The following is a 16,084-nucleotide window of genomic DNA, read 5'->3' as shown; positions in this document are numbered from 1 at the left end:
CTCTGACTGAGAGCGGCTGCAGGTGTGCGCCGAAGGACTGACTTGATTGTTGTCATTCCTGGTCTCCATGTAGACGGTGCTCCAGAGTGATCATTTTGTTGTGGTTACTTGGTGTTTGCCTCTTCAAGGAGAACAGCAGAGAACAATGGAGACTTTCATTCCCCCTCACATGCCCATTTGTGTTGAGACAGTGAGGTCACGGGTGCCATTTTTATGAAGATGTAATTGGAGGGGAGAGTAGGACACCTGTCCCTTAAAAAAAAAAAAAAAGTGTTAATGTTAGATTCCAAAAAAATAGCCACATAACACAGATACCAATTTTAAAATTGATTTTATCTCGCATAGCGTGAGGGTTGGAAATACATTCCGCACTCCTGGAAAACAAAATTTTTTTTTTAATGTAAAGAAGTGTTTCTGTTGTAACCACCCAGCTGAGAGACCTTATCCTTGGGCTACAAGTTTATGTCAGTGAGGGATGGCATGGATTTGTAGATGTCAGTAGTTTTATAGTCCACTTCTTTGCAGATTCTTTCCCTTGTCTGGTGTTTGCTCTGCAGAGGGGGGCACAAAGTGATCCTCTGAAACCGCATTAATGACGTTTTTGTGCATCTTAGTTGAGAAGCATTCCATCACAGGCCCTAGACAATCAGTCTTCAACAAGAGACGCGGAGGAACAGCTGGGCTCTCCGAGAAGACTGCTGTATGTCTGCCTTTGCTAGGCGATTAGCGTGATGGTAGCCATAGCAACTGGAGCATCTCCATAGCAACACGTAGCCGAGACAGGTGCAGTTGCATCATAAGGCTGTTTGTTGCCTGGCAAAAGGACAGGCCATTAGTACTTAGATATACGCTGTTGCCTTAGAAACAAATAACCCTACATAGCAACTACAGTTGGTTTGAAAGATTTGGGGGAGGAAAAAAAAGGTTGTAGCAGCTTTTGTCTGTGTTCATAAAAATCAGCGCAAGCATGCTTTATTGGAAATGACAACTTGAGGTCATATAGCTGTAGGAGATAAAATGGGATTTTCCAAAGCAGCCCAGCCAACATTGTAGAAATGTCCAGAAGGACAGAGCCATATGCTTGGTTTTCTCCTTGTGGCTGTAGTAGCTGCTCCCGCGGTGGAAGGGAACTGGGGTGGGAAAGTTGCTGATCTCTGAGGTTGGTGGGGGAGGCGATGACACTCGTTGCAATTTTCCCCAGATTCTCTGGTTCCTTTGTCATTTTCCATCTCCCCCCACCAGACCCCGAAGAAAACCCTTACTCTTCCCCCCAGTTTGTATCTTGGAAGTATTTCATAGCCTTTTGTTCCTAGGAAGTTAAGAACGTAAGTGTTATTCACTGGGTCACATCATTGGTTCATTTAGATAGTGTTTTGTTGCCAAATGCGATCCCAAGGGAAGCGCAGTAATTATTTAATAATTTGAAGGATTATGGCAGAGCTCCGGGGGTTGCATACTCAGAAGCTTTCTGAGCTGGCCTAAGCTTAATGACTTCATTTGATTTTTTAATATAGGCATAAAAATGCAGACAAACCAGAGCTTTTGTGATGAAAATAATTTCCGATCGACTACTTCAGATCTTCTCTGTCCCCTCCAGTTCTCTTCTCCCAGGTGACTGAAGGAAAAAAAGTTTCTATACCTACCCATGCCGGCGCTCAGATTTCACCTCCGTAAAGGTTACTGGATGTGGAGTGAGACGGCGTATCAGATTCTAGCTAGCCTGCCCCTTCCATGTCTTCAGTCTGAGGACAGGTCACTTTCTCTGCCTCAGGGACCACTGTCCCTTCATCTCAGAGCTTAGATTTTGCTCCAGGATCCTCTGGTGTGTGCGTTTGTACTAAAGATCCTCGATGCTGGATGACTGTACACTATTTGGACAGCTTGCCCCGGGAAGTGGTATCCAGTTCAAGTCGAAGCCGCCGGGCCGCTTGTTGACGGGACTTAGGGAAGATGGACGTGGGACAAAGCAAGTCATTAAACAAGGACCAAAAATGCTGACTTGACGGTATCTGGCAGGTCTGCCGTGAGGCAGGGAATCACTTGTCAGCCCCTCGCAGCATTGCCGTGCGGGGCACCTGGGAGGTGCCTGGCATCGGCGGGGCGGGTACTTAGCAAGCTGACGGTGGTGATTAGACGAGATGGGTGGTTATTGCTAGTGCTTGCAGGGGTGCCTGGCCAGCAGCGCTCTGCCCCGAGCTGCAGGTGGCTGAGAACTGCAGGCAAACGAGGCCTCTGCGAACACTGTCCCAGACGTTGCTCGTGGCCAGATACAATGCTAAATGTTGTAGCTCGTGGACTCGGGCCTCTGCGTCCCACTGTACCCTTTCAGATGCTTGTTAGGCCGCACCTCTGCACCCGCTTCTTACGCCCCAGCTGTGAATTGTTTTGATTGAAATGCAGAGCTCAGTGCATTAGCTGTAACAGAGTAAGCACTGAGTGACTTCTTTATAGTTTAAAAAATTGTTTTTAAAGATTTTTATTTATTAGAGAGCATGAGCAGGGGGAGAAGCAGAGGGAGAAGCAGGCTCCCCGCTAAGTAGGGAGCCCGACGCAGGGCTCGACCCCAGGACCCTGGGATCGTGACCCGAGCCGAAGGCAGACGCTCAACCAACTGAGCCACCCGGGGGCCCCAGAACTGAGTGGCTTCACAGAAGTTTATTTTCTCACAGTTCTGGAGGCCGGAAGTCAGAGATCAAGGCGTCGGCAGGGTTGATTCCTTCTGAGGCTGAGGGGGCATCTGCTCCAGTCCTGGCATCTGGCGGTTGCTGGCGTTCCTTGGGTTGTAGAAGCCTCACCTCGATCTCTGCTTTCGTCTTCACGTGGTGCTCTTCCGATGTGCTGTCTGTATCCAGATTGCTCCTTCTGTAAGGATGCTAGTCACAGTGGCGGAGGGGCCCCCTCCTCCAGTATGAGCTCTTTCTAAGGAATTAGACCCCCAGTGACCTCACATTCCGAGGTGCTGGTGGCCAGGACTCTCACAGGAATTTTGGTGGAGGGGACACACGCAGTTTCACCCATAATAGCCCTTTTCTTAGTGAGGCATTTGGGTGGTAAAAATACAGAGAAACAGGAAGTAAGGAGGTATTCAAAAAACAAAACAATGGGGTATGACAGAGAGAGGCAGGAGCCTACCTGAAATTGTTCCCAGTGGCCAAAACTGGGACAATTTGAGGAGCAAAATAAGTAACAGAATGGGTTATAACCCAAAACGTAAAGTAAATATTTGTGAGCCCACACTGATGTAAATTAAATGATGGAGTAAGTAAATGGGCATAGAGACAAATCTCCCATACAAAAGAATTCCCAAACGATTTAGGTGGACACTCCTCCCCTCCAGGAGTCAGAGCTTGACTCCCCATCCCTAGTGGCTGCTCTCGGTGACTGACTGCCACTGAGTGAGTATGGAAGGGAGCAGAAGAGGAAGTGTATGGTGGGAGAACCTGGCTCCCACCACCTTGGCCAGGTGATCAGAGCTAACTTCCATGATGAGAGGTTGCCAGCAAGCACCTTTGATAGGATGTCATGGACCTGACAGTTCACCTCTGGGGTCTCCCCCCGACTCCCCCTCACCCCCCCCAAATCCATAACCCCTGCCGAATCACAGGAAAAATGTCAGACAGTAGTTTTGTCCCCAAGATGGGAGTGGGGTAAGCATTCTACCAAATCCCTGAATAGCTCTCTTCAAAGCTGTCAAGGTCATTAGGGGCAAAGAAAGTCTGGAAAACTGTTAAAGACTGGAGCAGACTAGGGAGACACCAGGGACGGAATGGGTAATGCAATATCCTGGACGAGTTTCTGGAACCCAAACAACATGAGGGAAAAACTAGTGGGATGTGAATTAGCCGTGCCGTTTGGTTGATGGTCATGTACCCGTGTTGGTTCCTTAGTTGTGACGAATGTACCCTAATCGTGTAAGCTCTTAACATTGGGGAAACGGAGTGAAGAGTATCAGGGAACTCTGTGTTGTCTTTGTAACTTTGCCGTGGAAGAAAAACAGTGCCCAACACACAGACTAGTTGATCAGTTTTATATATCCAAGTCATTTTTGGTCTAATGAGAAGTCAGATCACTGCAGCACTGCGCACTTGCCTAACCTGCTTTCGGTCTCTGTCATCATTACGCTCCGTCTGAAGGGCTGACTATTGGGAGCTCTTGCTTTTACCTCATTCTCTGTAGGATCTGCGGAGCCACATGAGGGGACATGCCTGTTATTTGGATATTGCGGTTCTTGGAACTTTGTTTTTGTGAAATGGCACCCAGCTTTGCTTTGTAAGGTCCCCAAAGCCCAGCTCAGGGAACTCCAGCTCAGTCGGCTTCCTTTAGGACTCTCAACCATAGCCAGGGTGGCCTTCAGACTCTAGGCCTGGGAACAGGAGGGAGGGGTGGTATATTTGGGTTTCTTGCCCGCAGTCTTGCAGAAAAGACCTGTTGTCTATTTTAATAGTTATCTTGCCTGTGCCCCTCCTTCCTACACATGGAATTTCTCGTTAAAGGATATGCATATTTTAATGCTTTTGATATAGATATTGCCAGATTGCCTTCCAATTTTATACTCTATTCCAATCTATACTCCCACCAACTTTTTAGGAAATTCTCATTTTCTACTGTTCTCCATGTCTGATGGTTAAATAAACTGTTTGCCAGTGGGAGACCCCAACTTCTATGATTTTGATATTTTATAGTGGAGACATTTCAACTTTATAACTAGGTTAGTGCCCTGTAAACAGCAGCTGTCAGATAACAGTGTTTATGACGACAGATTGTTTTAAAAAAAAGTATTATGTGCATGGATCTTATGTAATATCTTCTCTGGTATAGGAACCAATCCAAAATCAGTTTATAGAAGAAACATTTTAATCATCTCTCACTGTAGGTGAGAACAGGTTTTAAAATTAATCAAAAAGTATGGTTTATAGAGTTTCCTGGATGATCAGTTTTCAGAGAAGGGAATTTTTTTAAAAGATGTATTTATTTTAGAGAGAGAGTGAGCGCACACTGAGGGGGACAGGCAGAGGGAGAGGGAGAGTCCCAAGCTGACTCCCAGCTGAGTGTGGAGCCTGACACAGGGCTTGATCTCACAATCCTGAGATCACGACCTGAGCTGAAACCAGGAGTTGGGTGCTTAACCGACTGTCCACCCAAGCTCCCCGAGAAGGGAAATTTAATAAAGTAAAACACATTTAGGAGCCAGAGCCCATGTAGTTTTGTGCTTACTTGGTATGTGTAAAGATCTCTCAGCATCTTGTATGCCTCTGGTCTATGTGATAGGTTGGCCATGATAGGCATCTAGCTGAACATGAGTCCTGAGTGAGGGGACTTTGGTTCTATGACTTACCTTCCATTTGTCATTTAAATATCTTCACTCTAAAAATACTGACAGCACATTTTATATTTTGTATATTGTGGGCTGACGTGTAAAGTTAGAAAAATCCATAAGACTTTGATGATCTAAGTTTAAAGAGTTATTTTTTGGACAACTTTATCTAAAGTTTGCAGAGTCAAAACATTACAGTGTCTGTTGCTCTCACTTTTTTTTTTTTTTTCTTATAAAGAAATTCCTGGGGGGTGCCTGGGTGACTCAGTCGGTTAAGCATCCAACTCTTGATTTTGGCTCAGGTCTTCTTCTCAGGGTCATGAGTTCAAGCCCCATGTTGGGCTCCACGCTGGGCCTGGAGCCTACTTTAAAAATAAATCAGTCAATCACTGTAAGTAAAAATAAAGAAAATCCCAGACATTCATACTTGTCATTTGGCTTTTTATGTTTCGTTTTGCCTCTTCGGAGCCATTTAATGAGCCATGAAAAATACGTTAATGGCCTCTCCAAAGATTTTGGCCTTTTGATATTGAGGGTACTAATGAAAATGGCTGATTTTAGTGCTGACTCAGCAGTGCTGCCTGCTACCCTATTCATGTGCTTTGTTCTTGATTTTTTGTAAGCGCCTCCATGGCAGAGAAATTGTACAGAGTGGTCAGTCTGTATTCAGATTAATGAAATTGTCAGTGATTCCCCAACAGGTGAGTGAGCTTTGGGTGAAGGAGTGAACTGGTAATGGCGGATGGGGAATTGCACTGGGAGGAGGAGGGAAGGGGAGGTGTTTGGGGAGCTCATCCTTTTCGACAATTAGAAGATTAGAAAATCCTTAGGATCTTAAGCGTGTTAACGTAACTGTGTTAATTCCCCCACCAAAATGCTGAATTTGCACACAGCAAGGAAGAACTTATTCATTGCTTGGATAGCATCCAGTAATTTTTTAACTTACAAGACATCTCTCTTTCCAGTTAGTCAGAGTGGTGTACATTTAATCGTTGGCAGAAGAGCTGTAAAACTACAAAAGATCAGTTTTAACTTGCACTAAAGGAGTTTAGTTGTTAGATTGTCGTGTCGTTGCAAGTTTTAATTCGGCCAAGCATGAAAAAAGAATGTGAGAATTTAGATTAGTTGCATCATAATTACATTTCTGATATTTACTTGTAAGCAATATATTTGATGGAAACTGTAAATAGTTTTTTAAATTCTCATATTCAATACGCTCATCTGTGTACTTTTAAAAGGGTGAATGAGGTGTGATGTATTTTGAAAAAGTATGCCTAAATTGCAACTTTTTTATTTTTAAAAAAATATTCAATTACAAAAAAATCGATACGAAGCTTTGTTGTGCTTAATATGTGGAACGATATGCTAAATTAATGTGGTAAAATAGCTATCGGATTGAATGGCAAGGTTTTCTAACGGGGTACTTCCAACTATAAAGTTTATTTTGTTAAAAAATTGGCAAGACTGGGAGGAGAAAAGGCTTAAGATTGTAGGGTTTCACTCTTGCATATTTTTAAAAAAACAGTGCTCATTTACAGTGTGAGCTTTAAAAATCCATTAGTTGGCTGTAATTTTATTTGCATATCAAATCATACTTTCTTTTGACTTCCATTATATTTTCTGAGCTGGTCACAGAATATTTTTAACCTCAGCCTTTTGCCTTCATTATGCTGTTCTTTGTACACTTATGCTGTTCTTTGTACACTTCCTTCTCGTGAGTCCTACCTTATTTTATTTCAATGGAAAACAGCCCCTGTTATCTTCGAGCACTTAGGTACTAGGCAGAGCGCGTGACTGTTGTGCCCAGTCATCCAACTTCTTTCTGTTTTCACACGCACTTTGAAAGTCGAATGTTTAAGCAGCAGAGCTGATGACATCCATTTTTACTTAGGTGCTGAGTAAAACTCAGGGCCGGGAGAGCGACACAGACTTACTGTCTGGTGCTCTGAGCTCCTTGGGTGTCCTCAGTCCCTGGTTTGTATTCTAATAGCAGAAGTGTTAGGAGCTCTGAAATTCTGCTGATAAATTTCTATTGACCTAACTCGTGAGATGATGGATAATGAGGCGGTTCTGTGTCCCTAATTGCTGGTTAGAGAAGGTTGAGGTGTCAGTGGACCCACCAGGAGTCTGGGGTCTTTGCCAGATTCTCTCCTTATTTGCTGTCCCGAAGAGTCAGTGGAGAGCCAGTGGAGAGCCAGAGGGCTGGAGGACCAGGCAGATTCCTGCTCAGAGCGTCTTAGGCATTGCTGGGCTGTGTTCGTAAAGAGGGGCTGACCTGCATTCTGCATAGTTGTCAAACTCCTCACCTTCCCAGAGGGGGAGAAATTGATCTCTGTGTTCGAAATATGAAAGAACTGTCAAAAATGCCTGAAATCAATGATGTACAGTGTGAAACAACAGGCAGCGTATTCTTTGTTTTGCAGCAGTGTAAAATTGGCAAATTTTTCATCACAATAGAAAATAAAAACCCATCAGTGCTGTGTGTAAGCCTTCTCTTTGCTCCTCTTGCCATTCCAGCTAAACACTTCTGGATTTTATAGATTAAAAAAGGAGGGGGATTAAACAGACAGGTGTAATATAATTAGTCTTAGCAATAGTGGAACCCATCATTCATAAAAGATTTGAGGAAGATAGAATGGGGGGAAGGATTAGTTTACTGTTAGTATATCAGCAGTGAATCGTGTTGGTCAAAAGGGCACTATAGGGAGTCTCAGCATTAATAAAAGATGAGTGTTTGAACAAGTGATGTGATGGCCGGTAATTCCCACCTTCAGTGTGGCTCAGACCTCCCTGGGGAGTTTCTGTCCAGATGGGAGAGCACTTTGAGATGATGCGGAAAGCAGTCAGGCTGGTTGGGGAGAGCTGGGCATGTATAATCTGGAGAAGAACGCCTTCAGAAGGTCAGCACGCCTGCCATCTCCAGCTTCCCCTAGGAGAGATTGGATCCACGGGGTCGAAGTTATAGAAAGAAAGATCTGGGCTCAATTAAAGAAGCCTTCCCTAATAGAACAGCATCCAGCACTGTGCCAGGCACAAAACAGGAGCTCGATGAATGTTTAGGTTGATGGGTAAGTGTTTGGATTGATGGGTGAACAAGCTACCCCTGGGGATACTAGTCGAGACTAGAGGACCAGTTGCCGGGGTCCTTTGGAGAGGTTGAATTACTGCTTAGAGAATTGCAAGGTTCCCCCTTCCAACTCTTGGAATGTTCTGTCTCTGAGTCTCGAGCTGCTGTGGCAGTCCATGGAGGGAATCCCACTCTAGCATGGGGTTTGTAGTTTTCCAAGCCCACGGTATTATGTTGGAAACAAAACATTAGGGGAAGTATGCCTGGCTTTCTTACTCAGAAAGGAGAGGTCAGAGTCTTTGCTTGAAATTGTTAAGTCCAGATTTCAAAACCGTGATGGAGCTAATTTAGTTACTCTTTATTCTGTGTCATCCAGCTTTTTGATTCATGCCCTGTAATTACCTCCCTTGTTTTAGTGACACTTCTTTGCATTTCCTTCCGTGTGAATAAAATTATCACTGCAGTGTTTTGCCAAGCAGAAGATCATTTCCAAAAGCTGTCCATCAAATCATCCGGACCTTCCCCCTATTGTTTATCCACTGAATTAATGAGAGCAACACCCACCCTTTGTATGAATCTCCACGCGGGAGCCAAAGTGCTGTCCTTGTTCTGTAGAATCACATGTTTTTTGGCCAGAGCCTCTGATCACATTCTTAACCTTTTGTTTTTCTTACGTAAGGTCCATGTCACGTTATTTGTCAAACCATCTTTGAGACCCTGCCATGTATGTGAAAGGTATGGAAAGAGTGTGAGAAGCATCAGAAACTTAGTTAATTGCTAACTCCTGCTGATTTTTAAGTCATGTGGAAAAAACATCCATAAACCATTTAGACACATTTCTTAATCCTTATCTTTCTAGACTGAGTTGCTTAATCAGGATAGTCCCAAGTTGAGACATGCCCACTGTGTGTTTATCTGCTTCTGAATGGAAAGTTGTGGTCAAAGTCTGCGAAGCGGCTGCTTATCCACTGCTTATCCACTCGTATCTCTGTTGACAAACTTGAGTTTTCCTCACCCGTTCAGAAGAAAACAACGAAAAGACGTAGCAGTTTGTGTACCTCCTTCCCTCTTCCTCCTCCTCTCCCTCACGCCCTTCCTTCTGCCGCTGTGGAGCTGGGGAGTGATGGGCTTCCTTTTTAGCTATAAGGAGAGCAGAGGTGTTGTGTTTTTTTTTAATCTTAGGATTCTTTTAGGCTAGAAATGGACACGCACACCCCTTTTTTGGCTTATAGGGAAACCGAGGCACATAGAAAGACATAGAAAGACTTTCCCCCTTTTAAACTTCCCAGCAGAGTCACTCACCGGAAGGGGGTGTTCTGGCTGGCCTAGTGAGTTCCGCAGGCCCTCAGCCCCCTGCCCAGCCTTCTGCCTCCCCGCACTTGCTGTGGAGCGGACCCCCGCTGGTCCTGCAGGTGGACTGTTGGACGCAGCAGCCGTGACAGCCTGAGGAGGAAGAGAGAAGTCTGGGAAGCAGAAAAATGAGAAAGATCTAAAGATCCCAAGCTCTTCAAGTGTGGCGCTGACTTCCCCGGCTCTCCTCCCACCTCCCCACCTGTCAGAATCCCACCCCTTTGGCAGATGAGAAGTCAGACAAGGTGCTCTGTCCTGGGCCTGTGCCTGATGAGCCTGGATGCCTTGGGCAGGTCCTTCTGCCACGCGCGAGAGGCCATGCAGTAGAGCCAACTTGAGAGCCCCGCACGAGCTGACACAGACCAGGACTGGAGGGCCCCCCGGCTCCTGCAGACCATCCATCATGGATCCGGGCTCTGAGCAAATCCCAGCAAGTCTCAGAAAGACATGCAGGTTAGAGCCTCGCCTGGGCTACCCACCAGCTGTGCCACCTTGGACAGGTTACCTGGCCTCTCTGAAGATATGCCTTGTCCTTCCTTCGGTGGCATCACGGTACTTACGGTAAAGGAGTGCTGTAGGCATTAAATGAAGTAAAAGGGTGGACAGATGCTTATCACTTGTGCCTGGCCCACAGAAAATCAGTGCATTTTAATTTCTCCTTCCTCACCATCGCCAGGCTTTCCTTTTGATAATTGTATAGTCTTGTTTTTGCCCCAGCTGCATACCAGTGTAGCCCTTGTATAGATGGGTTTGCAATGTAAAGTATCTTTTTATACTTTGTATTCTGTAGTTGCTACAAGATTTAGGATCTATGAAGACCAGTACTCTGTTTCAGTTCTCTCTCCCAGTGCTCTAAACAGAACCCTGCATGACAGTTGTTACTCTAAAGATATTTCTTGGTGATTTCTCTCAGAGAGCAAATTACAGAATAGTGCAGAATATTTCTTCTGGCTGCTCAGGGATGCCAGAATACTTGGCCACCTTCCTCGTCCTTACCGTCACAAGGTAAGGGACCTGGGGAGGGGGGAGGAGAAGCTCTGCTCCTTAGCCCTTCCTTCTAAATTCTAAAGGTAATTCAGGGATTTCGCAGTGTCTTTGCTTCTGGCTTTTCATCTTCTTCCCCATCTGTCTGCCGAGGCCCTGGTGTACCTCTGGGCATCTCAAAGCCTGAGGATTTGGCCCAGGTCATTCCTGAAGCCTAAGAGAGCCATCAGACTACTCTGGGATGGAAAGGTGGTAAATTCCGGGCTATTGACTTGGAGGCACCAAATATTGTCAGAGGACTAAACATTTTGCAGCTGCCATAGAAAATGCAAATGTGCTTAAGGTGGTGCTGGTCAGGAATCGCTCCAGCTTTGTCTTATTCATTATTCTTCCCTGAAAAGACGCCTCCCCTGTACACTTCCTGCAGAACGGAGTACTTGAAAGGTGAGGCGCTCCGGCTCTGCCGTCCGCGATCATAATGGGAAAAGTTTTCGCCGCAGGCTGGCCCCAACAGTCAATTGTGCTCATTCTCTACCAGATACATAATCCGTGTTTAAATCTCTTGGCAGTAACTCATTAGTTTCTCCCCCTATGTTCCTTTCCTCTTTGATGAGAACAAAGCCCGGCTCCTCCCTGCACCAGATCTTGCCTGCCCCCCCCCCCTCTCTCTCTCGGGAAACCTCACTGTTTTACTTACATCCCTTAGGAAGGAAGTCACCCAAATGTTAGCCTTCCCTGCCTGCAAGAAGATGAAGATCTCATTCTCTGTACTGGAAACCTGTCCAGAGCTCAGAAATAATGTGGTGCCCCAGGCCCTGGCCTCTGCGGGGGCTGTGCTGGAGGTACACCTCGTGGCCTGACCCGCTCAGGACCCCTCCCTAGAGCAGGTCCTCCTTCCAGCTCTTAATGGACTGCTCTAGAGAAAGGAAGGCTTGGACCTTCAGTAACTCCAGTGGAATTTTATTCTTATTAAATCCCTTTGAAGTTCCCTCTTTCTGACGCCTCCCCCTCTCGCCCTCCCCTCTTAGATGTGGCTACTCTGTCATCAGAGTTGTTGAAGTCAGAGTTATAGGAAAACCAGCCTGAATTTCTGTAAAACAGCTCTTTGATGCAGAGTAAAGCAAAAATCTATTTCCATCGAATAGTCTAGACTTAGAAGAAACGGACTAGGGATGTCAGCTTTTTAGCAGTATGGGATTATAAAGAATTTTCAATTCAGTTAGTCCCATCCTGTTGTGAACCCTGAACTGTGCTTTGATTCTGGGCTGTGGGTGAGAGGCAGCACACCAAGCGTATATTAGACACCTACTATGTGCCAGGTTTGGTCTAACAGACGTCATATATGCAGTCTGTCTAAATTCTTACAGGGGCCAATGAGATTGATTTTTTTACTGTCCTACATTGGAGAGGACTAGCGTTGAGAGAGGCGTCCTGTGCCCACTGCTTGCTGAGCGGGGACTCGAGCCAGCATGGTCTCCTCATCCTGACGGCAGAGACTCAGCTCTTCCTGCCATAACTCGGCATCTTGTGGGCACTGTCTTCTATGGTGATATTCTCCAGTATCTAATTTTTGAAGAGGTGAGCCTGGGAAAGGAGAAATGGCATATCACCTTCTCAATGGCATTTTAGGTTTTTATAAAAAGGGCAGAACAGAGGAGATGAGACCAGGTGGGAGGTCACTGTGATAGATCAAGCCATTGGAGATGAAGGTCTGAAACCAAGGACGGAGAGGAGGGAGCAGAGGCATCTGGAAAGAGACCCCGGGGGCTGGGTGGGGGAGGCGTGGAGAGGACCCTGAGAGGGTTCCCACCGGTGTGGATGGAGGAAGGCACTGTTGAGGGAGGTGGGGAGAGAGGTGCCTACAAGGACCCAGGGACACGCGTGTGCATGCGCAGTGTGCATGAGGATTGCTTCTGGCTTAAACAAAAGTAGACAAGTAAATGTGGGACGGGAGAGAATCCTACAACATTTCTCAAATTTGGGATTTGGAGATCACTTCATGATTTGGGAGATTATTTATGCTCTTTTGCAAGGAAAGAAATTCCAAGTTTACAATAGTAGCACTTGCCTGGTCTGTGAAGTCCACTCTTAGAGATAATTAGGATTTTGTTTTGCTTTTTCCTCCAGGCCTGCTTAAACAGTCATCCTTGGGAATAAATGGCCATACAACTATCTTCTTTAAATTTTATTAAGTTTTTAATTTTAATTCCTGTGTAGTTAGCTTGCAGTGTTATGGCAGTTTCAGGTGTACAAGATAGAGATTCAGCACTTCCATACATCACCTGGGGCTCCTCACAAGAAATGCACACCTTAATCCCCGTCACCTATTCCACCATCCCCCACCCACCTCCCCTCTGGCAACCATCAGTTTGTTCTCTATAGTTACGAGTCTATGTCTTGGTCATACAGCTATCTTTCTAATCATTTTTTATGTGTAATTTAAAAAAATATGTCTGTGGGGAGATCTGATAGGGGCTAACCACCTTTTGGGTTTGAGGTTTCTTTTGGGGGGGGGTCATTATCATTAAAGCAATATGTTTTGTTAATGTTTAAAAAAAAAACACCACTGGCCTGAACCTTTAATATGTATGGACTTAGTAAATATTTGTCAAATAAAAGAAATATGTGTAGTTATTATCCTTTATTGGACATTGAAGTCATAAAGTGGGTTAAAGACACAGATTAATTTTATCTTGTTAGAGAATTAGCAATGAAGTTTCTTCCCAAAATGCCTGACCAATTCTGGTTGTCTCGAGTATATAAAGTTAAGCTGTCAGTAGCTATCAGAACAGTGCTCTGAAACTGCATATTTGCTAAGGCAAGACTTAGGTTGGTCATTTTGGTTTGTATTTGTCAGGTCGGACGGACTGCTTGGTGGCAAAATGCCACGCGAGAGGATGTTTTCAGTAATCTGTAAAGGTGTAGGAATGATCCTCAGTTGGAGAGAATCACCTGAAATTAACATGCTTTGCCACTGAGCTTGCCACTGTTTTGCAATTAATCTTGGAAAATTTGGTTTTAACAACGTCTCCAGATCAGCATTAAGGGAATAAGGGGTAGGGTATCAGAATTCAGAATCACTAGAGGAGCTTTTTAAAAATTATACAGGATGGTGATGGTGGGGGAGGCTTTCCCCTCAACTTGCTGTGCACATACAAGTCCTCTGAAAAATTAAGTTGATTATTTTCTTTTAAATTTATGGAGCATCAGATGTAGTATTTAAAATCACCATCTTAGGAGCTGTAGTTACCATGGGGGATATTTGCCTCCCTCAGTAGCATGAATAGGAAAATCATGTTGAGAATTACTGTCCTATATCATAAAATGTTGGAGCAGAAAATAACCCAGAATCACCCAGTTTAGTGTTCCCCAGTTGGGTACTACAATGATCAGTTCCCAGAGATGTTAGGACTTTACTTTTGAGTTACACAGGAAGTTTTCCATGGTCGGTAAGTTTGGGAAATGTAACTTTGGGAAATTATAACTTCTTTATGGTGAGCTAATTCAGATGTTTCCCACACTTTATTCAACAGACACTTTTTGGTGGAGGGGGACACGCTTATCAACATCGTCCAAGGAACACCAGTTTGGGAATAAGTAACTTAAAATAAGGGTGTTACAAAAGTAGGTGGGTCGCCACTTGATAATGCATTGTGAAATCAGTTCAGGGGTTGCAACATCCTTTTTTTTTTTTTTTTTTTAAATAGACTAGCATAGAAAATAGCAGAGCGCTTTGTACATAGGAGGGTAAATGTCATTTTGTGAAACTTTGTTTCAGTTATGTATGTGGGTTTGCGTGTACTCAGTCATAACGAGAACTCTATTTCTTACTGTAGATGATGGCCAAAAAAATTTTTGGAAAACACTAGTGTAACAGTTCCTCAATTTTATATGTGAAAACACTGAAATGGGTGTCAGGATCACGTGGGGGGTCAGGGACAGAGTCTAAGTCTACTCTTTATCCTCTCCCACCTACGCCATAGTGCTACCAGATCCTCACATCATCTCTTTTAAGAAGCAGCATTGATGGAAACAATGCAAATATTCATCAGTGGATGAATGGATAAACAAAATCGAGTTTGTATGTGCCACGGAGTACTATTCAGCCTTAACAAGAAATGGAATTCTGAAACCTGCTACAACATGGCCGGACCTTGACATTATGCTCAGCGACGTAAGTCAGACACAAAAGGACAGGTGTTGTGTGAGTCCGCTTGGATAAGGTCCTTTGAATAGGCAAACTCATAGAGACAGAAAGTAGATTAGAGGTTGCCAGGGACGGAGGAGAGGGGAGAACCAGGAGTCAGTGTTTCAGGGAGACAGAGTTTCGGTTTGGAATGATGAGAAAGTTCTGGAGACGAAGGGTGCCAATGGCTTCACAACACTGAACGTACTCAAGGCCGCTGAGTTGTACACTCAAAAAATGGTTAAAATGGCAACTTTTATGTTATGGCTATTTTATCACAATAATAATGTTTAAAAGAACCGAGCTACAAAAGAATAATATAGTTGATGATAAAAGCAACACAGGTTTTTTTGTTTTTTAATATTCTAACCTCAGTTTATTTCTTCGGACCTTCCTGTGTGCGGGCCTGGGCCCAAGCGCCGAGGATTCTGGGGCAAACAGCGAAGGCTCCCTGCTTTTAGGAATCCCCGGCGCAGTGTATGGCCACGTGTGACCCTGGTTCTAGATTGCCTGGCAGGTGACAATGGCTAGCATTTCCATAGGTGATACATTTTATAGCAGTGAGTCACGCTTAGCATGTGACCTTTCCTGTGCTAATAGCTCTGATTTTCCAACTGCAACATTTGGGTAAACCAACAATTTGCTTTTTGGAAGGTCAAGCAGAAACATATTTCATGGTTTTTCTCATGGTTTCACCCTTTCATCAGTTGGTCATTAGCCCTGACCCAGAGACAAATAGCCTTTTCTTGCTTTGCTTTTGCCTCTTTCTTCACAAGACCTCCAGGCTCACTGCAAATAGCAATTTAAGTGCAATGCTACTACCCACAAGTTGGTTATAGTGATTCCCGCTGTCTCCATTCTTTGCTCTTGCTTCACATGTTTGGATATGAGAATCTGAAGAGTCAGGGTGAACCAGAAATGAGTGTGAGGGCAGCTGGATGGTGGAGAATGGATGTGTGTTTCTTCTTTGGAGCTGGCAGGTTTTTGAAACTCCCAATGCAGAGCAATTTCTGCCCATAAAATTTGCAACAGATGGGAGTCGCCCCTCGGCTCTGCTTGAGGACCGTGGAGGCTTCTTACCTGTCAGTCAGGCCCCCTTTTGTGTCTGGTCCCCACACAGGTATTGACAAACAGCAGGTCTGTCCTTGCAGCTACCCTGTCGGGATCTCTGTAGGGGCTCAAG

At 44.8% G+C, this 16,084-nt stretch overlaps 1 protein-coding gene across 1 annotated transcript in view; it reads left to right on the top strand.

The window, feature by feature from the left end:
* Nucleotides 1-16,084, top strand: part of FOXN3 (forkhead box N3) — a 225,763-nt gene that overhangs the window by 53,219 nt on the left and 156,460 nt on the right.

The sequence above is a fragment of the Ailuropoda melanoleuca genome, chromosome 14 (assembly GCF_002007445.2).
Source record: "Ailuropoda melanoleuca isolate Jingjing chromosome 14, ASM200744v2, whole genome shotgun sequence".
Taxonomy (NCBI): Eukaryota; Metazoa; Chordata; class Mammalia; order Carnivora; family Ursidae; genus Ailuropoda; species Ailuropoda melanoleuca.
Note: the sequence above shows the minus strand (reverse complement) of the source record. Positions and strands in the feature narration are given on the sequence as shown.